We start from the raw sequence: 23,595 nt of genomic DNA, 5'->3' as shown, positions 1-23,595 counted from the left end.
GCGGCGCAGCTAAATCCGAGCACACCCCTCCCTCCGCGTCCCCATTGGCTGGTGGGGAGGATTCAGGACGCCTAGGGAGAGTCCATTGGCTGCATATGCCCTCCTTCAGGGTCCCCTTGAAGTGTCAGCTCGGGAGGCTGTCCGTCAGGCGCAGGCCACACCCCCCTGGCGTTTCCAAGGCCTCCCTACTCCGCCAGCCCTAGCCTGGGACGAGTCCCTCTCTTCTCGCCCCCTCCCTGTTCCTTAGGTCAGTGGGCCGACGTTGCCTTTGTTGCCGCTGCACCGGCCACTAAGTCAGTCCCTGAGGAACAGGAGCTTGGGGTGCCACCCATGTCAGGATGGCTCGAGACATTGAGGCCAGCCCTCCTGCCCTCGCTGTCTTTCCCAGTGGCCCTGCCTGGGAAGGGATGGGGCCTGGATGTCCCCCAAACACAAGTGTCCAGATCCTAGACACCCCATGTGGGCCGCCGGGCAGGGGCTGCTGCAGGCCAGTGGGCGGCGGGCGAAAGCATTCCCGAGCGATGTGGGGCAGGCGCACGTCCACCCATGCCTTGTCCCTGAGGGGTGGCCCCGACTCCCGTCAAGGCTGCAAGAGGAGACGGCGTCCTCCATCTTGCCGGGACCCACTCGGAACAGGACCAGTGCGGCTGGACAACTTGTCCCTGGGAAGCCCTCAGGACAAGGCATGTGACCCGCAATTCAGCCTCAGGACAGCCCGCTATCAGCGTCCGAGTGGGGCCCGGGGAAAGGAGACAACCGAGACATTGAGACACCGCTCTCCCCCGTAGCGGCCAAGATGGAGGCAATGCAGTCGCCCCTGATGCTGAGCCCACCAAGGCTCCCTGGTAGCCCCCGCCGCCCTCCTCCGTCTCCCCCTAGTGGATAGTAGTGCTATTTCAACTATGAAGTTGGGTTTAATGGGAAGTTGGTGAAACATTCAGCCATAATGTCTAGTAATACAAATAACATAATTAATGTAGTGTTTTACAGGTTTATTGAGTTACAGATGCAAATAATCTAAGACAAAGCATGTTTATGGATTGAGAAGTGTCCTGGGTTTCTTGTGTACACAGTGTCACCAAGAATATTTTTATTTTTAGCCCTCAATTATTGGTTGGAAATAAATAACAAAAAGAAATGCCAACATTTGCATAGCTGTCGTTAATTATAGTCATCCCTCGTGGGTTAAGTACTTGTAAATGCAAAGCCAGAGGTATATTGAGTTGATAGGAAAAAGCTCTATGGAGATCATTTAAAGTAAGGTCTATCAGAGACTTTAAGTGTTACAAGTTCAGTAGCCATGTGTCATGTATTTTCCGAAGCACTGAACTTGCTCATCATTCTCTGGAATTTGATACTCTTCAACATAAAAAAACTGGTAACATTTCTTTTCCTCCATAATGGCCAGAGTACCAGGTCCATTTTCCAGTGAAAACTCTAACTGTGGTGTGCTGCCACAATTTCAGAGAATGTTGAAAATATAGGACAACAAAAAATCTTTATTGATGATATATACACATTAACAAATTTAATGTCATACAAAATTCATTCTCTAAATAAATTTTCTTTACTAAGATAAACACAATGGTTCTATACAGACCGCAAGAGGAAATTAAAAGAAGGTAGCAGTAAGATGAAGCTGAATGACATTGAGCTTCCCAGGACAAAAGATATGAAATCAAATTTTTAATTGGTCCATGGCTAATTACAAATCTTTGACCATTTTTTACTCTTTCTCAGCTTCACTTCCTATTTTATAATATAATAATGTAAGATGTTGTTAAGATCCAAATTTAAAAAGTATGAAACTGATAAGAACAAGACAGTGTTATTTTTGGAGGGTCTTTTGGTAATTAATGATTCACCATTTGTTGAAAGGCAGAAGTGTTGGAACTAAGAGTATACTTTCTGGAGGTAGATTGCCTGCCTTTGAAACTTTATCATCAGCTAACAAGTTAAACTCTCACTAGTAGTAGCTGGCATGTTGGGCAACTCAGATACAAAATATTTGCAGCATCTTAGAGAGTCGTGTAGGAAATCATTGCATTCATCCTCAACATTATTAAAAGAGGGGGAAGAAACATTAAAAAATCAGCCAGCCATCTTAAGCTTTTCAATGTTTGTTTCTTCTCTTCTAATAAGCGTTTTCCATTTTCTTGCTTAAAACACTTGTTTTGTTGTTGGTTTATCTAAAATAAGTATTAATTCCCTTAGTTTTCTTTTTAAGATTTTAGTTATTCATTTTTAGAGAGAGGAGGGGAGAGAGAAAGAGAGGGAGAGAAACATCAATGTGTGGTCACCTCTTGTGTGCCCAGTAGTGGTGACCTGGCCTACAACTCATGCATGTACCCTAGACTGGGAATTGAACCTGTGACCCTTGGGGTTCGTAAACTGGCGCTCAATCCACTGAGCCACCAGAGCCAGGGCAAGTTTCTTTTCCCTTTAATCCTCCACTCCCACAAATCTTTTAAGCCAAGTTTTTGTAATTTGTTGTGGCAGCCTTAAGAAACTATTAGAACAATATAGCCATAAAGAAAAACAAAGAAAAGAAATAAGAATTAGATAAATCAATGAACACCTTCATGTGAAGGTTTTAACATACGTACTCTCAGAAATTGATGGAACAAGGAGATTAATAAGCACTGGATACATATATGTATATATAGAATCACACAATTAGCAAATAGACAGTTTTACATTAAAAATATTTACACACACTCTGGCTGGTATGGCTCAGTGGATTGAGCGCCAGCCTGTGACCCAAAGGGTCATGGGTTGGATTCCCAGTCAGGGCACATGTCTGAGTTTCGGATCAGGACCCAGTAGGAGGCGTGCAAGAGGCAACCACACATTAATGTTTCTTTCCCTCTCTTTCTCCCTCCCTTTCTGTCACTAAAAATAAATCTTCAGAAAAAAAATATTTACATAGCATTGGCCTGTGTGGTTCAGTGGTTGGAGCATCATCCGGTAACTCAAAGGTTGAGGGTTTTATTCCCGGTCAGGGCATAGATCTGGATTGTGGGTCTGATTCTCCATCAGGGAAAATACCTGGATTCTGGGTTCTATCCTGGGTCAGAGGCATGTGATTTCCAGTTCCACTGCTTATCTCCAGTGTGGGTGCTTGCTGGAGGCAACCAATCCATTCTTTTTCTCTCTCCCATCAATTTCTCTCTCCCTCTCTCTCTCTCTCTCTCTCTCTTCCCATCTAAAAGCAAGTGAAAAAATGTCATCGGGTGAGAAAAAGTAAAATAAAATAAAAACATTTACAACAATAGATCAGATTTAGCCATATGTAATCCTTAATGAATTGTAAAAATATCATACAGACCATGTACTCCAACCATAATCCAATAAAATATAAATAATAACAAAAGTAGAAACCATTGATGTTTTAAAATTACATAACTGTTGGGGTAAAAGGAAATTGTAAAGGAAATGAAGAAATCTTTAAGAACACAAGGGTAATAACACAAAATGTCAAAATATGTGGGAAAGACCCAAAGCAAAATCAGAGTGAAGCTTTAACTTAAAATATGTTCATCAGGAAATTTTTCTTCTTTAACAGCTTCCAGCCACCACATGCTGTCAAGTTGCAAAGCAACTTCCACATTTTTAGGCATTTATAACAACAATACCCCACTTCCAAGTACCAAAACTCTGTTTCATGTTTTAATTCCTTGAAAGATACTTTCTGCCAAAACTAAGACTAGAAGAAACAGATAATCTGAATACTGTATAAGTTTAAAAAAAAACTTTAATAAAAAGTAAAAAAAGTACACAATAGTCAATTATAAATGGCTCACACTAGCAGTAGTATACTGAATAATGTCTCCCAAAGATATCAGTTCCTAATCTTGAAATCTGTAAATGTCTGTTCATATAACAAAGATTTGTAAATGATTAAGGGTTTTGAGTAAGGAAGAGTATGGGATAATCAGTGTGGGCCTAATTGCATTTACATGTATTCTTATAATTCTTGTAAGATTTGACACACAAAGCACAAAAAAGCAATGTGACCATAGAAGTAAAGATTGAAATGATATGGCTGCCTCTTTAGGACTGCAGTAACTACCCAAAGCTGAAAATGGTGAGGAATGAATGTTTTGCTAGAGCTTCCAAGAGGGGACCATAGCACTCTCAACACCTTGCTTTTGGCCCATTTAAACTGGTTTTGGACTCTGTCTTCCAGAACTGTGAAAGAATTCCTTCCTTCCTTCCTTCCTTCCTTCCTTCCTTCCTTTCCTTCCTTCCTTCCTTCCTTCCTTCCTCTTCTTCTTCTTCTTTCTTTCTTTTTCCCTCTTTTCGAATCTCTTAACTTTGTAATATACTTTTAAATATACTTTATTGATTATGCTAGTACAGTTGTCCCATTTTCCCTCCTTTATTCCCCTCCGTTCTGCACACCCCCTCCCACCCACATTACCCACCTTTAGTTCATGTCCATGGGTCATACATATAAGTTCTTTCACTTCTACATTTCCCATACTATTCTTAACCTCCCCCTGTCTATTTTCTACCTACCATCTATGCTACTTATTCTCTGTACCTTTCCCTCTCTCTCCTCCTCCAACTCCCCTGTTGCTAACCCTCCATGTGATCTCCATTTCTGTCACTCTGTTCCTGTTCTAGTTGTTTGCTTTTCTTTTTGTATAGGTTCAGTTGTTATAACTGTGAGTTTGTTGTTATTTTATAGTTCACATTTTTTACCTTCTTTTTCTTAGATAAGTCCCTTTAACATTTCTTTTTTTTAATATATTTTATTGATTATGCTATTACAGTTGTCCCATTTCCCCCTTCACTCCCCTCCCCCCTGTGCCCCCTCTCCCACCCACCTTCCCCCCCTTTAGTCCATGTCCATATGTAATACTTATGAGTTCTTTAGCTTCTACATTTCCCGTACTATTCTTGCCCTCCCCCTATCTATTTCAACCTACATTCTATGCTACTTATTCTCTGTACCTTTTCCCCCTCTCTCCTCCTGCCACCCCTACTGCTTAGCCCCCCCTTGTGCCCTCTATTTCTGTGGTTCTGTTCCTATTCTAGTTGTTTACTTAGTTTCTTTTGGTTTTGCTTTAGGTGTGGTTGTTAATAATTGTGAGTTTGCTGTCCTTTTTACTATACATGTCTTTTCTTTATCTTCTTTTCTTAGATAAGTCCCTTTAGCATTTCATAAAGTAAGGGCTTGGTGATGATGAACTCCTTTAATTTGACCTTATCTGAAAAGCACTTTATCTTCTCTTCCATTCTAAATGAGAGCTTTGCTGGATAGAGCAATCTGGGATGTAGGTCCTTGTCTTTCATGACTTGGAATATTTCTTTCCAGCCCCTTCTTGCCTATAAGGTCTCTTTGGAGAAATCAGCTGACAGTCTGATGGGAACTCCTTTGTAGGTTACTGTCCCCTTATCTCTTGCTGCTTCTAGGATTCTCTCCTTCGTTTTTACCTTGGCTAATGTAATTATGATGTGCCTTGGTGGGTTCTTCTTGGGTCCAACTTCTTTGGGGCTCTTGCGCTCCTTGGATTTCTTGGAAGACTGTTCCCTTTGCCAGTTTGGGAAGTTCTCCTTTATTATTTGTTCAAATAACTTTTCCACTTGTTGGTCTTCCCCTTCTGGTACCCCTATAATTCGGATGTTGGAACATTTAAAGGTGTCCTTGATGGTCTTAAGCTTTTCTTCGATTTTTTGAATTCTTATTTCATCATGCTCTCCTGCTTGGTTGATTCTATCTTCCTTCTGGTCCACTGTGTTGTTTTGAGATTCAGATTCCTTCCTTTCACAATTGGCTCTTCTCCGTGTGTCTTCCTGCATCCCTTTTATGGTAATCTGCATTTTTCATGTAATTGGATCCAAAATCCGCCAGTTCCATGAGCTTCCTGATCACCAGTGTTTTGAACTGTGCATCTGATAGATTGGCTATTTCTTGGTCACTCAAAAGGATGAGTCCTGGGGTCTGATCTGTTCTGCTGGACACATATCTTACGTCTTTCCCCGTTCTCTCATATTATTTTACTTATTTATTTATTTTTCTCTCGGTTCTGGTCGCTCTTGTTACGGTGGGGGGGCGGAGCCTTAGGTGTTCACCGGTGCTGGGCGCTCCAGTCGCTAGCTTGTGACGTTATATGTGGGGGCAGGGGCGGGAGCGGGGATAGGAGGGATCAATGGCGACCCTTCTGTTCTCCTGGAGTCAGACACTTCCCTGGGCTTCTGGGCTGTGAGCTCTGCCCTGATCCCCAGTCGCTGCCCCACTGATTCCCCTAGCCGCTGCTTGCGTACTCAGGGATCACCGCTACACCGCTGCGCTCGCTCCTGCGTCCCGGATTGCTGTCGCACCGATTCTCGCCAAATTTCCCCCTACCTACACGCGCCTGCGACCCGCGCCAGCCCCACGCCTGCTCGCTTCGGCTCGTAGTCCCCTACCAGTCTGGATGTACGGGTCTACTTCAACTTCCAGGCTGTCCGACTTCCATTTAGATAAATCCTCTGACAGTTCTGATATTATGACTGCAAATCATTGTTGTAAATTACTGTGGTTCTGTTCTTGGTTGTGCGAGGAGGTACGGTGCGCCCACCTATTCCTCCATCTTGCCGGAAGTCAGAGAGCTAACATTTCATATAGTAAGGGCGTGGTGATGACAAACTCCTTCAACTTGACCTTATCAGTGAAGCACTTTATCTGCCCTTCCATTATAAATGAAAGCTTTGTTTGATAGAGAAATCTTGGATGTAGGTCCTTGCCTTTCATGACTTGGAATACTTCTTTCCAGCCCCTTCTTGCCTGAAAGCTCTCTTTTGAGAAATCAGTTGACAGTCTTATGAGAAACTATTTTGTAGGTAATTATCTCCTTTTCCTCTTACAGCTTCTAAGATTCTCTCCTTAATTTTAATCTTGGCTGGTGTAATTATGATGTGCCTTGGTGTGGTCCTCCTTGGGTCCAACTTGTTTGGGCATCTCTGAGCTTCCTTGATTTCCTGGATGTCTATTTCCTTTGCCAAATTGGGGAAGTTGTTCCTTCATCATTCTTCAAATAATTTTTCAATTTGTTGTTCTTCCTCTTCTCCTTCTGGTACCCCCTATAATTCAGATGTTGGGAATATTTAAAGATGTCCTGGAGGTTCCTAAGCCTCTCCTCATTTGTTTGAGTTCTTGTTTTCTTCATGCTTTTCTGATCGAATATTTCTTTCTTCCTTCTGGTCCACAACGTTGATTTGAGTCCCAGTTTCCTTCCCATCACTATTGCTTCACTGTACCTTTTCCTTTATTTTGCTTAGCATAGCCTTCATTTTTTCCTCTAATTTGCAACTGTACTCAACCCATTTCTGTGAGCATCCTGATTACCAGTGTTTTGAACTGTGCATCTGATAGGTTGGCTCTTTGTCGCTTAGTTGTATTTTTTCTGCAGCGTTGATCTGTTCTTTCGTTTGGGCCATTTTTTTTTTTGTCTTGACGCGCCTGTTACATAGTGAGGGGCAGAGCCTTAGCTGTTCACCAGGGCAGGGAACCCAGGTCTCTGGGTTGTGATGCTGTATGTTGGGGAGGGGTCCGAGAGGGACCAGTGGCACTTGCTCCTCTCTCTGCCAGATTTCAGTCACTTCCCCAGTTTCTCACAAGCAAATTGGGCCCTTCTTGGTGTTGATTCCAGGGTGGGTGGGTTTGTGTATGTTCTAGGACCTGTGGGTCTCCACTGAACTCTCCTGTGAGGCTGGGAGTTTCTCCAGGCACCTCAAACCCACAGGTGTTTTCAATCTGTGGTTTGAGGCTTTATTTCCCCATGCTGGGACCCTGGGTTGTGTGGTCTGTCCCCACTCCCAGTTTTGCCTTGTTTATCTGCATGAAAATGTAGGGCTGTCTGGTTGGTCAGTTGCCTTGTGTGCCAGGCCCCGCCTGCTCCATAATCTGCTACCTCACTGGGTCAGGCAGCCACAGCCTTGCATGCCCAGGGTCCACTGGCTACCACTTGGCCACAAGCCCTCTTTGCCCTGGCTGCTGGACTCCACTCCTCCTACTAATCTGGATGAATATGTCTTCTTTAACCCTTGGCTGTCAAACTTCCATACCATTCAGTTTTCTGTTAGTTCTGGTTGTTTTTGTTTTAAATTGTAGTTGTCCTTATTTTGGTGTCTGAGGAGGTGCAGTATGTCTACCTACACCTCCATCTTGACCTGAAGTCCCTTGCTAGTTTATTCTTAATCTTTTTACTGAGTTACTCATCTCTAGAATTTCTGTTTGGTTATTTCTATAGTTTCAGTCTGTTTGGTAAAGTACTCATTTTTTTCCATTGATTTCTTTCCTGAGCTCATTTAACTAGCTATCTGTATTTCTTGCATCTCACTGGGTTTTTTTTAGAACTGCAATATTAAATTCCCTATAGTTTAAATTATATATTTCCATGTCTTTAAGTTATTTTTCTAGAGATTTTTCATTTCTTTTCTGAGCAGCCTCACTACATTGGTTCTTCATAGTATTAGATAAATTCCTTCTCTGTCTAGGGATCTATGTATGAAAGGCACTTATCTAGTAAATAAGAAGAAGTCTTTCTATTGTTTACAGTAAGTGGCAAAGAGTCATAGGCTTATTTTTTTCTCTTGTACTTCTCTGGCTTTTCAGATCTCTGTGAGGTGATGGAAAATGAGAAGGTGTAATCTGGTTGCCCTAGCCTGGGGAACCAACACTGGAAAGGAATGTGGTGGGAAATGGGGCTTCAAATCCATGAAGTCTCAGCGGTATCCCGCAACCATATGCTTCCTTCAAGAGACACATCTAATTTGCAAAGATAAAGAGAGACTCAAAGAGGACCTCCAGCAGGATGGAGGGGCAAGTAGGACACACTGTGCCTCTTTGCACAACCAAAAGAAGGACAACAACAAATTTAAAAACAAAACCCGACCAGAAGTGACAGGAACTCGAACTGTATAGAAGTCTGACAACCAAGGAGTTAAAGAAGAAACATTCATCCAGACCAGTAGGAGGTGCGGAGATGGGCAGCTGGGCAGAGAGGACTTGCTGCAAGGTGGCAGCTAGAGGACTGGAGTGGGCAAGGAGGTGGTTGGCAGACCAGGACAAGCAGCGGCTTGTGGACTTTGTGGTCCCACATTCGAGTGCCGATAAACTGGGAGGAACAACAGGGGAGTGAGACAGACTGCTTAACCCAGGATTCCAGTTTGGGGAAATAAAGCCTCAAAGCGTCTGACTGAAAACACCTGTGGGGGTCAACGTAGCAGTGTGAGCAACTCCCAGCCTCACAGGAGAATTCACTGGAGAGACCCACAGGGTCCTTGAATGTACACAAACCCACCCACACAGGAATCAGCACCACAAGGGCCCTATTTGCTTATGGGTAGCAGGGGAAGAGACTGAAAACAGGCAGAGAGAGGAGCAGGCAATACTGTTCAGTCTCAGATGCCTCCCCCACATACATCATCACAGCACAGCAACATAAGTTGTCCTGCCCTGGCGAATACCTAATGCTCCACCACTTACTATGTAACAGCACCACTGAGACAGAAAAAAATGGCACCAAATGAAATGTTGGGGACCGCCCAGCCTTGTGTCAGAAGCTGTAATACCTGCCAAGGCTAAGGCTGAGGAATGACCTTGGACCATAAGGCAGCAAGGAGACAAAAGCTTATCCACTGGAAGGAGCGCTGCTTCTGCTGCTTCATTCATAACTGAACCCAATGCTTGGTTGGTTAGCCAATGATGGGTAAGATTCCCCAAGGGAGAATGATCTATGACAGGCACGATCACATGGGAGGCCCCAAGAAAGGACTTTGGGGCTAACAGCAAAAGGGGTGATAGACCCTCGTCTCCTTGGCTTTGAACACGCCTGAGTCCTCACCGTCTGGGAGAAATCTCCTATCTCTTGGCTGCTTAGTTCCCATTGCTCCCCTAAGCCTGAACGATGACAGGGTGGTGCTGCAGTCTGTGCTGAAAAGGGTGGGTTCCCGGGGTGATCAGGGCTAAGGAAGGGAATATGTAAAAATCCTGTGAAACCTGCTTTGTTTAGAATTCTCTTGTTTGAATGATAGAGGGTCCAAGGAAGAATAAGTTTCTTCCTTAAAGTTTTACAAACTCTTTGATCCTGACTCAAAATAGGCCCTCGACTCCTTGTCATCTATTGTTTGATCCTTACTTCCTAGCAATCAGTAATCAGCTTTACCCAAATTCTTATGCAAACGAAACCAATAAAAAGCCTCTCTGAAGGGGAATAGGGCGCTCTCCCCACCGGAAGAGAGTGGCCATTCATTCCTACTTCCCCACAGGACTTGGTTGTCTCTGTGTATGTTTTTTCTCGCGTGTTGACGAGCCATCCGAAGCCTTCACAGGTCACTTGCTGGTCAGTGGTCCACATCATGAAAGAACAGATCAAAGCTCCAGAAAAAAGTACAACTAAGCGACAAAGAGATAGTCAACCTATCAGATGCACAGTTCAAAACACTAGTAATCAGGATGGTTACAGAATGTTGAGTATGGTCACAATGAAAAATGGAAAGGCTATGCTAAGTGAAATAAAGGAAAATGTACTGGGGAAGCAATTAGTGATGGGAGGAAACTGGGACTCAAATCAATGTTTGTGGACCAGAAGGAAGAAAGAAAGAAATATTCAATCAGAAAAGCATGAAGAAACAAGAACTCAGACAAATGAGGAGAGGCTTAGCGAACCTCCAGGACATCTTTAAATATTCCAACATCTGAATTATAGGGGTACCAGAGGAGAAGAGAAAGAACAACAAATTGAAAAATTATTTGAAGAAATATGAAGGACACTTCCCCAATTTGGCAAAGGAAATAGACATCCAGGAAATCAAGGAAGCTCAGAGATGCCCAAACAAGTTGGACCCAAGGAGGACCACACCAAGGCACATCATAATTACACTAGCCAAGATTAAAATTAAGGAGAGAAACTTTTTTTTTCAGAAAGAAGAGATTATTTATTGTACACATTCAGCCACAAATGATAATAGAAGCAATCCAGAATGTCATGGGTACAGGGCAAACAACCAAAAGAACTGTTGTAAGAGCAGTATGGGTCTCTCAAAGTTGTTGCAGGGATCTCATTGTGTGTTTTACATCCATTGACAACTTCTCAATAGCAGGCATGCAGTCAATAAAGAATATGAACAGTAAAATGACAAGAACTCAGTTATTAACAACCAAACCTAAACAAAAACAAAAACAATACAACTAAGCAAACAACTAGAACAGGAAACTGAATCACAGAAATGGAGATCACATGGAGAGTTATCAGCATGGGAGTGGGTGGGGAGAGAGGAGGAAAAGGTACACAGAATAAGTAGCATAAATGGTATGTAGAAGATAGGCAGGGGGAGGTTAAGAATAGTATAGAAATGGAGAAACCAAAGAACTTATATATATGACCCATGGACATCAACTAAAGGGTGTGAATGCAGTGGGAGAGGGGGTGCACAAGGTGGAGGGGAATGAAGGGGTAAAAATGGGACAACTGTAAAAGCATAATCAATAAAAGATATTAAAAACTATTGTACACAAAAAAGAGAGGGTCAAAGTGAAATCTTAGAAAATGATCCTCCAAGCAAATAGCATTGACAGAAAAGCAAGTGTAGCCTTATTATGTCTGACAAAATAGATTGAAGAAAGAAAGGTAACAGACAAAGATGGACATTTTATAATGGTAAAGTGGACACTACAATCAAGCAGATATAACACTTTTCAATATGGACCCGATCAGGGAACACCAAAATATATAAAACAATTACTAACAGAACTAGATGGAAAAACTGACAAAAATCAAAATCATAGTTGGGGATCTAAATACTCCGTTGGTAGCTCTAGACAGATCATCCAAATAGAAAATTAATTAAGAAATATTGGGGGAGACTGAAGATGGCAGCGAGGTAGGAGGGAGCAGATTCCACTTCCCCCTACACAAGGAAGAAAAACATAGCCGATCTATGGAGGAAGAGAGCAAACAGCCAACAGTACCCCAGCATAGGAGACAAAAAAATTTTAGTGGACATTGAAAATCCAGACAAGTAGGTGGATACTGTGAACACCAGTACACCTGCTAGAAGAGGAACCCACCAACAAAGGAACCACCAACAGATGACAACAGAAGAAGGTAAAGGAGGGAGTGAAAGCCACACTAACCTCAATCCAGGAACTATCTAGAATTACAACTAAATAGTGGAGAAATTACTGAGAATAAACAAGAGTCAGAGCAAGAGAGAATCCTCAAAACTTTGTACACACGAAAAAACCAGCTTCAACACAACCTGTCCACACATGCACAACAAAATACAAGTGGTGGTGGACAGAGTGACCTTCAGTTAACCAGCTGGGGGAAAGACCCACCAAAGAAAGACCCAACAACAATCAAAACCCAAAGACAAACACAGAGTGAACATAAACAACAGCCGAAGACCAGTGAGCTCGGGAGATCAGGGAGATGGCCCCACCGAATCTCCCAGGTATTATACCATAGAAGTTCACACTATAAACCCAGGGAGTCAGAACAGATCAATTTAAGAAGCAGAGGCTAACAAGAACAGTCTCACAAACAACAGGAAGACAAAGAAACAATCCCCAAATGAAAGGAAAGGAGGAAGCCTCAGAAAGAATGCTAAATGAAATAGAGGAAACTCAACTATCAGATATGGAGTTCAAAGCAATGATTATCAAGAAGCTCAATGAGCTCACAATTACCAACAACTACAGGGAAACTACAATGATCTAACTGCAAACTATATCAACATGAAAAAGGAAATAGAAACTATCAACAAGGGCCAAGAGGAAATGAAGAATAAAATTTCTGAACAGAAGAACACAGTAGAAGGAATCAAAAGCAGGCTCGATGAAGCAGAAGATTTGATCAGGGAGCTGGAGGACAAGGTAGAAAAAAAAAACCACCCAGAAAGAGCAAGAAAAGGAAAAGAGACTCAGAAAGAATGAAGAGGGATTAAGGGAAATACAGGACAATATGAAATGTAAAAATATCCATATAATAGGGATACCAGAAGGAAAAGAAGAAGAGCAAGGTATAGAAACCCTGTTTGAAAAAGTAATGATGGAAAACTTTCCTAATTTGATGAGAAAAAAGTCATACAATCCAGGAAACACAGAGAGTCCAAATTAAGAGGAACCCAAAGAGGCCCACTTCAAGACACATCATAATTAAAATGGCAAAATTCCAAGACAAGAGAGAATCTCAAGGCAGCAAGAGAGAAACAGAGGTAACATACAAGGGAGCCCTGATAAGACTAGCAGCTGATTTCTCAATGGAAGTGCTCCAAGCCAGAAGAGAATGGCAAGAAATATTCCAAGTAATGGGAACTAGAGGTCTGCAACCAAGGGCTATTTTACCCAGCAAGGCTCTCCAATCAAGATACAAGGCCAAATTAGGAGCTTCCCAGACAAAGGAAGTCTAAAAAATACACCTCCACCAAACCAGCTCTGCAAGAGATCTAAAGGGACTGGTTTTAAGGAAAGGAAGGAAAGAGAGAGAGAGAGAGAGAGAGAGAGAGAGAGGGAGAGAGAGAGAGAGGAACACAGGTATGAAAATGGCAATGAATAAATACCTATCAATAATAACCTTAAATATAAATGGATTAATGCTCCAATCAAAGACATAGAATAGCTGAATAGATAAGAAAGCATGACCCACACACATTCCTACAAGAGACCCTCCTCAGGACAAAAGACCTACACAGGCAGAAAGTGAAGGGCTGGAAATAAATTTTACAAGGAAAAGTACAGGGAAAAAAATCCAGGGTAGCAATACTCATATCAGAGAAATAGACTTCAAAAAAAAGGCCATAAAGAGAGACCCAGAAGGTCACTTCATAATATTCAGGGAACAATCCACCAAGAAGACATAAACATTGTAAATATATATGCACCCAATATAGGAGCACCCAAATACATAAAGAAAATCTTAGAGGACTTCAAGAAAGATATTGACAGCAACAATTATAGTAGGGGATTTACACCGCACTGTCAAAACGGAGAGATCTTCCAAAAAAAATATCAACAAAGATATTGTGGCATTGACCAATGCCCTAGATCAAATGGACTTAACTGATCTATATAGAGCCTTTCATCCCAAAGAAGCTAAATACACATTCTTCTCAAATTCACATGGAATATTTTCAAAGATAGACCACATGATAGGACACAAAACAAGCCTCAACAAATTCAACAAAAATTGAAATCATATCAAGCATTTTCTCTGACCATAAGGGACTTAAACTAAAAACTAACCCCAAGGAAAGAAAAACCCAAAACACTCAAAATTGTGGAGAATGATACCATGCTATTAAACAATAATGGGTCAAGAATGAAGTTAGGGAAGAAATCAAAAAGTTTCTGGAAACAAATGAAAATGAATTCACAACAATCCAAAACTTATGGGACACAATGAAGGCAGTCCTGAGAGGGAACTTAATAACAATACAGGCCTACCTAAAAAGATAGAAACATTTCAAACAAACAACCTAACCCTACACCTACAAGAACTGGAGGAACAACAAGAAAGACAGCCCAGAGCAAATAGAAAGAAGGAAATAACCAAGATCAGAGCAGAACTAAATGATATAGAGACTAAAATTAAAATTCTAAGGATCATGAATCCAGGAGCTGGTTCTTTGAAAGGATAAACAAAATCGATAAGCCTTGAAGCAAGATTCATCAAGAAAAAGAAGGAGAGGACTGAAATAAACACAATCAGGAATGAAAGAGGAGAGATTACAACTGACACCACAGAAATACAAAGGATTGTAAGAGAATTACAATGAAGAAGTATATACCAAGAAATTTGAAAACCGAGGTGAAATGACACATTTCTAGAAAAATATAATCTTCCAAAACTCAATGAAGAAGAAGCAGAAAGCCTGAACAGGCCAATAACAGCAGACAAAATTGAAGCAGTAATCAAAAACTCCCAACACAGAAAAGCCCTGGACCAGATGGTTTCATAGGAAATTCTATAAAGCATTTAAGGAATAGCTAACCCCTGTCCTTCATAGACTATTCCAAAAAATGCAAAATGATGGAAGACTCCCAAACACTTTTTATGAAGCTGACATCATCCTAATCTCAAAACCAGATAAGAGACAACAAAAGAAAACTTCAGGCCGGTATCACTGATGGACATAGACACTAAAATCCTCAACAAAATATTGGCGAACCGCATCGAACAATATATTAAAAAGGTCATACATCATGACCAATTGGGATTCATCCCAGGGATGCAATAATGGCACAATATTTACAAATCAATAAATGTAATACATCACATAACAAAAGTAAAGCCTCATGATCATATCATAGAGGTGGGAAAAACATTTGATAAGATACAGCACACATTTATGATAAAAACACTCAGCAAAGTGGGAATACAGGGAGCATTCCTCAACATAATAAAGACCATATATGAAAGACCTACAGCTGACATTATACTCAATGGGCAAAAACTAAAATCTTTTCCACTAAGATCAGAAACAGGTAAGACAAGGTTGTCCACTTTCACCACTTCTATTCAATATAGTATTGGAAGTTTTAGCCACAATGATCAGAGAAGAAAAGGAAATAAAAGGCCTCCAAATCAGAAAGAAGGAAAGAAAACTTTTATTGTTTGCAGATGACATGATAGTGGACATAGAGAATCCTGTAGACTCTGCCAAAAAACTGCTCTAACTAATAAGTGAATTTGTCAAAACAGAGGGATACAAAGTCAATACTCAGAAATCAAAGGCATTTTTGTATATCAACAATGAAACATCAGAAGCAGAAATTAAGAAAAAAACCTATTTGATATAGCAAGAAGAAAAATAAAACACCTAGGAAACCTAGGAATAAGCCTAAGCAAGGTAGTAAAAGACCTGCACTCAGAAAACTACACAACACTGAAGAAAGAAATCAAGGAAGACACAAACAAATGGAAACATATACCGTGTTCATGGATCAGAAGAATTAACATCATGAAAGTGTCCATACTATCAAAAGCAATTTACAGATTCAATGGAGTACCTATTAAAGTACTAATGGTATATTTCACAGACACAGAACAAACACTTCAGAAATTTATGTGGAGCCATAAACAATCCTAAATAGCTGCTGCAATTTTTAGAAGAGCAAAGTAGGAGGGATCACAATACTTGATACCAAACTGTATTACAAGGCCACTGTAATCAAAACAACCTGGTACAGGCATAAAAACACACAGGCCAATGGAACAGAATAGAGAGCCCAGAAATAAACCCAAGTCTCTATGGTCAATTAATATTTGACAAAGGGAGCTGCAACATAAAATGGAGTAAAAATAGCCTCTTCAACAAATAGTGCAGGGAGAGCTGGACAGCTACATGCAAAAAAATGAAACTCGAGCACTAAGTCACAACATATACAAAAATAAATTCAAGGTGGATAAAAGATTTAAATACAAGTCGTTACACCATTAAAGTCCTAGAGGAGAACATAAGCAGGAAAATGTCGGATATTTCACACAGCAATATTTTTACTGATATGTCCCCCAGAGCTAGGGACATGAAGGAAAGAATAAACAAATGGGATCTCATCAAAATAAAAAGCTTCTGCATGGCTAAAGAAAACAGTATTAAAATAAAAAGTGAACCAACCATATGGGAAAACATATTTGCCAATGATACCTCAGACAAGGGTTTAATCTCCAAAATATATAAAGAATTCACACAACTCCACTCTAATAAGACAAGCAACCCAATTAAAAAATGGGCAAAGGACTTGAACAGACACTTCTCCAAGGAGGACATAGAGAGGATCCAGAGACCCATGAAAAGATGCTCAATATCACTAGCTATCAGAGAGACGCAAATTAAAACCGCAGTGAGTACCACTTCACACCAGTCAGAATGGCCATGATAAAGAAAGTAACAAACAACAAGTGTTGGAGAGGTTGTGGAGAAAAGAGAACCCTAGTTCCTTGTTGGTGGGAATGCAGTATGGAATTATGGGAAACAGTATGGAATTTTCGCAGAAGACTAAGAATGGATCTGCCTTTTGACCCAGCAATTCCAATGCCAGGATTATATCCTAAGAACCCTGAAACACCAATTCAAAAGATCATATGCACCCCAATGTTCATAGCAGCACAATTTAGAATAGCCAAGTACTGGAAGCCACCTAGATGCCCATCAGTAAATGAATGGATCAGAAAACTATAGTACATTTACACAGTGGAATTCTATGCAGCAGAAAGAAAGAAGGAGCTCCTACCCTTTGAGACAGAATGGATGGAACTGGAAAGCATTATGGCAAGTGAAATAAGCCAGGCAGTGATGGACAAATACCATATGATCTCACCTTTAACAGGATCCTTATCAACAAAATGAACAAACAATCAAAATGTAACTGAAATTGAGAACAGACTGACAGTGACCAGAGGGGAGAGGGAAGGGAATTTCAGGGGAAAAGTGGAAGGTTTTGCAGGAACAAGTATAAAGGACATGTTGACAATAACAATGAGGGGTTGGAAATGGGAGGGCGGTCAGGAGGCCTGGTGGGTGGGGTGGGATGGGAGTAAAAGGCAGAAAACTGTACTTGAAGAACAATTTAAAAAAACACCTCAAAATAATATTGGCCTTAAGTGACACATTGAAGCAAATGAACACAATTGACCATTACAGAGACTTTCATCCCAGAATATTAGATTATACATTATTATCCAGTACCCAAAGAACATTCTCAAGGACAGACCACATGTTGGGTCATATACTAACCTCAAGAAGTTTAAGAAGATTGATATCAAACCAAACATATTTTCTGACCACAATGCTTTGAAATTACAAATTAACAGCAAAAAGGAAGTGAAGAAACCCACAAATATGTAGAGATTTAAAAACATGCTACTAAAAATTGCCTGGATCAATTAAGAAATAAAAGGTGCGATAAAAAGATATATAGAAACAAATGAGAATAACACAACAAATTAAACTTCTGGAATGCAGTAACAAGAGGGAAGTTTATATTAAAACATGTCTATCTGAAGAAACAAGAGAAATCCCAAGTAAACAACATAACATTACATCTTATCGATCTAGAGGAAGAAGAACAAAAGCAACTCAAAGTCAGCAGGAGAAAAGAAATACTAAAAATTAAAGCAGAATTGAATAAAATAGAGCTGGCTCTTTGTAAATATTAATAAAATTTACAAACCCCTGGCTAGACTCACTAAGGAAAAAAGAGAACATACTCATAAAAAAACTCAGCCCTGGTTGGTTGGAGCATTGTCCTATAAATTGAAAAGTCACAGGTTCGATTCCTGTTGAGGACACATGCCTAGGTTACAGGTTTGGTCCATGTTCGGGGCATGCATGAGAGGCAACTGATAAATATTTTTCTCTCACACAGTATTTCTCTCCCTCTTTCTCTTATTTCTCTTATTTCTCTTCCTTCCCCTCTCTCTAAAAATTAATAATCAGTTGTTGCTGGAGTAGCTTAGTGAATTGAGTGCTGCCCTGGAAACCAAAAGTTTGTAGGCTCGATTCCCACTCTAGGGCACAGGCCTGGGTTGGGGGCCAAGTCTCCTGTAGGGCACTCATGAGAGACAACCACACACTGAATTTTCTCTCCCTCTCTTTCTCTCTCCCTTCCCTTCTCTAAAAATAAATAAATAAATCTTTTAAAAAATAAAATAAAAATTGATAATCATGTCCTTGGGTGAGGATTAAAAGAAATTAAAGATATCAAAAATAAAATCAGAAATTAAGGAGAATTTACTACAGACATCACAGATGTGTAAAGGATCATACTATAATACTACAAAAGACTATGTGCCACCAAATTAAATAGCTTACAGAAATGGATAAGTTCCTAGGAATATACAAACTTCCTAAACTGAATGATGAACAATTAGAAAATCTAAATAGACCAATCAACAATGAGGCAATTGAAACAACCATTGAAAACCTCCCCAAATAATGCCTCGCAGATGTCACTGCCATCTTGGACCTTCCTGTGCCCATCCATGGTCAACTCCACCTTGTTCTTTGACATTACTGCTGACAGCAAGCCTTTGGGCCACATCTCCTTCAACTTGTTTGCAGACAAAGTTCCAAATAAAGCAGAAAACTTTCATGCTCTGAGCACTGGGGACAAAGGATTTGGTTATAAAGATTCCTGCTTTCACAGAATTATTCTGGGATTTATGTGCCAGCGTGGTGACTTCACATGCCACAACAGCACAGGCAGCACATTTCTACAGGAAGAAATTTGATGATGAGAATCTCATCCTGAAGCACACATGTCATGGCATCTTGTCCATGGCAAATGCTGGACCCAACACAAACTGTTTCCAGTTTTTCTTTTTTCTTTTTAAAATATATTTTATTGATTATGCTATTAGAGTTGTCCCATTTTCACCCCTTTCTTCCTCTCCACCCTGCACACCCCTCCCACCTACATTCCTCCCTTTTAGTTCATGTCCATGGGTCATACATATAAGTTCTTTGGTTTGTATATTTCCTATACTATTCTTAACTTCCCCCTGTCTATCTTCTACATACCATTTATGCTACTTATTCCCTGAATCTTTTCCCCTCTCTCTCCACCCACTCCCCCGCTGATAACCCTCCATGTGATCTCCATTTCTGTGATTCAGTTCCTGTTCTAGTTGTTTGCTTAGTTTGTTTTTGTTTCGGTTCTGTTGTTAATAACTGTGACTTTGTTGTCATTTCAGTGTTCATATTTTTTAAAGATTTTATTTATTTATTTTTAGACAGAGGGTAAGAGAGGGAGAAAGAGAGACAGAAACATCAATGTGTGGTTGCCTCTCACATGGCCCCCACTGAGGACCTGTCCCGCAACCCAGGCATGTGCCCTGACTGTGAATTGAACTGGCAACCCTTTGGTTTGCAGCCCATGCTCAATCCACTGAGCTACAGAAGCCATGGCCACTGTTCATATTTTTTATCTTCTTTTTCTTAGATAAGTCCCTTTAACATTTCATATAATAAGGGCTTGGTGATGATGAACTCCTTTAACTTGACTTTATCTGGGAAGCACTTCATCTCCCCTTCTATTCTAAAAGATAGCTTTACTAGATAGAGTAATCTTGGATGTAGGTCCTTGCCTTTCATGAATTGGAATAGTTCTTTCCAGCCCCTTCTTGCCTGTAAGGTCTCTTTTGAAAAATCAGCTGATAGTTTCATGGCCACTTCTTTGTAGGTAACTGCGTCCTTTTCTTTTTCTGCTTTTAAGATTCTCTTCATCTCTTTAATCTTGGATAATGTAATTATGATGTGCCTTGGTGTGATCCTCCTTGGATCCAACTTCTTTGGGACTCTCTGAGCTTCCTGGATTTCCAGGATGTCTATTTCCTTTGCCAGATTGGGGAATTTCTCCTTCATTTGTTCAAATAAGTTTTTAATTTCTTGCTCTTCCTCTTCTCCTTCTAGCACCCCTATAATTTGGATGTTGGAACACTTAAGGATGCCCTGGAGGTTCCTAAGCCTCTCCTCATTTTTTTGAGTTCTTGTTTCTTTCCTCTGTTCTGATTGAATGTTTCTTTGTTCCTTCTACTCCAAATCATTGATTTGAGTCCTGGTTTCCTTCCCATCACTGTTTGTTCTCTGTACATTTTCCTTTGTTTCACTTAGCATAGCCTTTATTTTTTCCTTTAATCCGGGACCATATTCAATCCATTCTGTGAGCATCCTGATTACCAGTTGTTTGAACTATGCATCTGATAAGTTGGCTATCTCTTTGTCTCTTAATTGTATTTTTTTTCTGGAGTTTTGATCTGTCCTTTCATTTGTATTTTTTTTTTCTCAGCATGCCTGTTATGTGGTAAGGGGAAGAGCCTTAGGTATCGGGGGTGGGGCACAACCCATGTCACTGGGTTGTGATGCTGTATGTGGGAAGGAGAGTTCTGAGAGGCAACAATGGGGCTTGCTCCTCTCTCTGCCGGTTTTCAGTCTCTTCCCTGTTATCCACAAGCAAATGGGGCCCTTCTGGAGCTGATTCCCGTGTGGGTTGGTTTGTGTATGTTTAAGGACCATGTGAGTCTCTCCAATGAATTCTCCTGTGAGGCTGGGAGTTTTTCCCACTGCTACTTTAACCTCTACAGGTGTTTTCTTTCAGAGGCTTTAATGTTTTATTTCCCTAAACTGGAACTCTGTGTTGCACAGTCTGTCTCACTCCTCCACTGTTCCTCCCAGTTTATCTGTACTCCAGTGTGGGACTGCCCAGTCCACCAGCCACTGCCTTGTCTCGAGTCCCCTCTGCCTGGCTGCCCTTCTCTGCCCCTCTTACTAGTCTGGATGAATGTTTCTTCTTTAATTCCTTGGTTGTTGGACTTCTATACAATTCCATTTGCTGTCAGTTCTGGTTGTTTGTTTTTTTTTTTAATTTTTTGTTTTTCTTCTTTTGTTTGTGTGAGGAGGCTCAGTATGTACCTATGCCTCCATCTTGGCTGGAAGTCCCCAGTTTTTCATCTGCATTGCCAAGAGTGAATGGCCGGATGGCAAGCATGTAGTCTTTGGTCAGGTGACAGACAGCATGGATGTTTTGACAGCTGTGGAGCACCTCAGGCCCAGGAATGGCACAACCAGAGATCACCATTAGAGACTGTGGACAACTCTAATAAATTTGACTTGTGTTTTATCTTAACCACAAGACCATTCCTTCTGTAGCTCAGGAGAGCATCCTCTCAACCCCATCTTCTTGGAATGTTCTGTAGTCTTCATGCTCTCAACACAGTTCATTGAGTTTCATGATTTCTTTACCCTTCCATGTTTAGCTGGCTTGCAGAGTTACGTTTATGATTATGAAATAAAAGCTGAACAACCACAACAGAAGAAAACCTCCACAAATATAAAAGTCCAAGATCAGATGGCTTCACTAGTGAATTCTACTATAAACATTTCAAAGAAGATATAATGCACTCCTCAAGCCCTTCCAAACATTGAAGAGGCAATACTTTCCAACACATTTTGTGAGGCTAACATAACTCTGACACCAGGATCTGGCAAAGTTAACACTAAAAAAGAAAACTACAGATTGGTGTCATGATTAATAGAGATGAAAAATCCTAAACAAAATATTAGCATATTGAATACAACAGTATATTAAAAAATTAATACATCACAGTGAAATGGCATTTATTCCAGTGGCACAAGGATGGTTCAGCATATGGAAAGTGATTACTATAGTAATAGCACCTTAACAAAACAAAGGATAAAAGTCATGTTATCTTATGTATAGCTGCAGAAAAAGCAGTTGGTAAAATACAACATCCATTTGTGATTAAAATATTCAATAAAACGGGTATAGAAGGAAAATACCTTACCACAATAAAGGTCATATATAAGAAACCCTCAACTAGTATTATACTTAATGGTGAAAAACCGAAAAATTTTTCCTCTAAAATCAGGAACAAGACGAGGTTGCACACTTTCACTACTCTTGCTCAACATAGTTCTGGAAGTCTTACCCAGAGCAATCAGGCAAAAGTAATACATAAAAGGCATGCAAAAGAACCCTATTACAAGCAATAAAAAATAAAATAAAGTTGCTGGATACAAAAATCAATGTACAAAAATCTGCTGCTTGACCTATCGGAGTGCCTCTGTTGGTTGGAGTGTTATCCTGTATACCAAAACATTGCAGGTTTGATCTGCTCTCAGGCCACATAACAACTTTGTAGTTTCAAACCCTGATCAGGGCCCTTCTGGAAGGCAACTGATCAATGTTTTTCTCTCCTTTCCTCTCTCTCTAAAATCAGTAAACATATCTGATTTTCAGTAAACATCAGTAAACATCATCTGATTAGATGAGGCTTTAGAAACACCTTTTTAAAAAATCTATTGCATTCCTGTATATTAACAATTAAATTTAAAAAAAGAAAAAATAATTCCTTTTGCAATTATATCCAAAAGAATAAAATAACTAGGAATCAACTTAACAAAGGATGTAAATGATTATTAAAAGCATTATTAAAAGGGATTTAAAAAGACACAATGAAATTGAAAGCTATTCCATGTTCATGGATTGGAAGAATCAACATAGTTAAAATGGCCTTGTTACCCAAAGCAATATACAGTCTTAATGCAATCCCCATCGAAAACTTAATGCCATTTTTAAAGATATAGAAAAAAATATGATCAGATTTATATGGTACCACAAAAGAGTCTTGTATAGCCAAAATCATCCTGTGAAATAGGAATAAAGCTGGAGGAGTCACACTAACTGACTTCAAATTATCCTACAGAGCTACAGTAATCAAACAGCATGTTATTAGCAGAAAAACAGCCATGTAGACTAATGTAACATAATTGAGCACCCAGAAATAAAACCCCATGTATATGGGCAAAGATATTTTCAGAAAGGTGCCAAAAACACATGGTGGAGAAAATAGAGCCTTTTAAATAAGTGGCACTGGGAAAATTGGAAATCCACGTTCAAAAGAATGAAACTAGATTTTAGTTTCTCCCCATGTAATAAAATTAATTCAAAATGGATTAAAACAGCACTGGCTGGTGTAGCTCAGTGGATTGAGTGTGGGCTGCGAACCAAAGTATCGCAAGTTTGATTCCCAGCCAGGGCACATGCCTGGGTTGCAGGCCGTGGCCCCTAGCAACCGCACA

General features: G+C 40.4%; 1 pseudogene; it reads left to right on the top strand.

The window, feature by feature from the left end:
* The first annotated feature begins 18,977 nt into the window (after positions 1-18,977).
* LOC114512614 lies at positions 18,978-21,674 on the top strand (annotated as a pseudogene).
* The last annotated feature ends 1,921 nt before the right edge of the window (positions 21,675-23,595 follow it).

Source organism: Phyllostomus discolor, chromosome 2 (assembly GCF_004126475.2).
Source record: "Phyllostomus discolor isolate MPI-MPIP mPhyDis1 chromosome 2, mPhyDis1.pri.v3, whole genome shotgun sequence".
Classification (NCBI taxonomy): domain Eukaryota; kingdom Metazoa; phylum Chordata; class Mammalia; order Chiroptera; family Phyllostomidae; genus Phyllostomus; species Phyllostomus discolor.
Note: the sequence above shows the minus strand (reverse complement) of the source record. Positions and strands in the feature narration are given on the sequence as shown.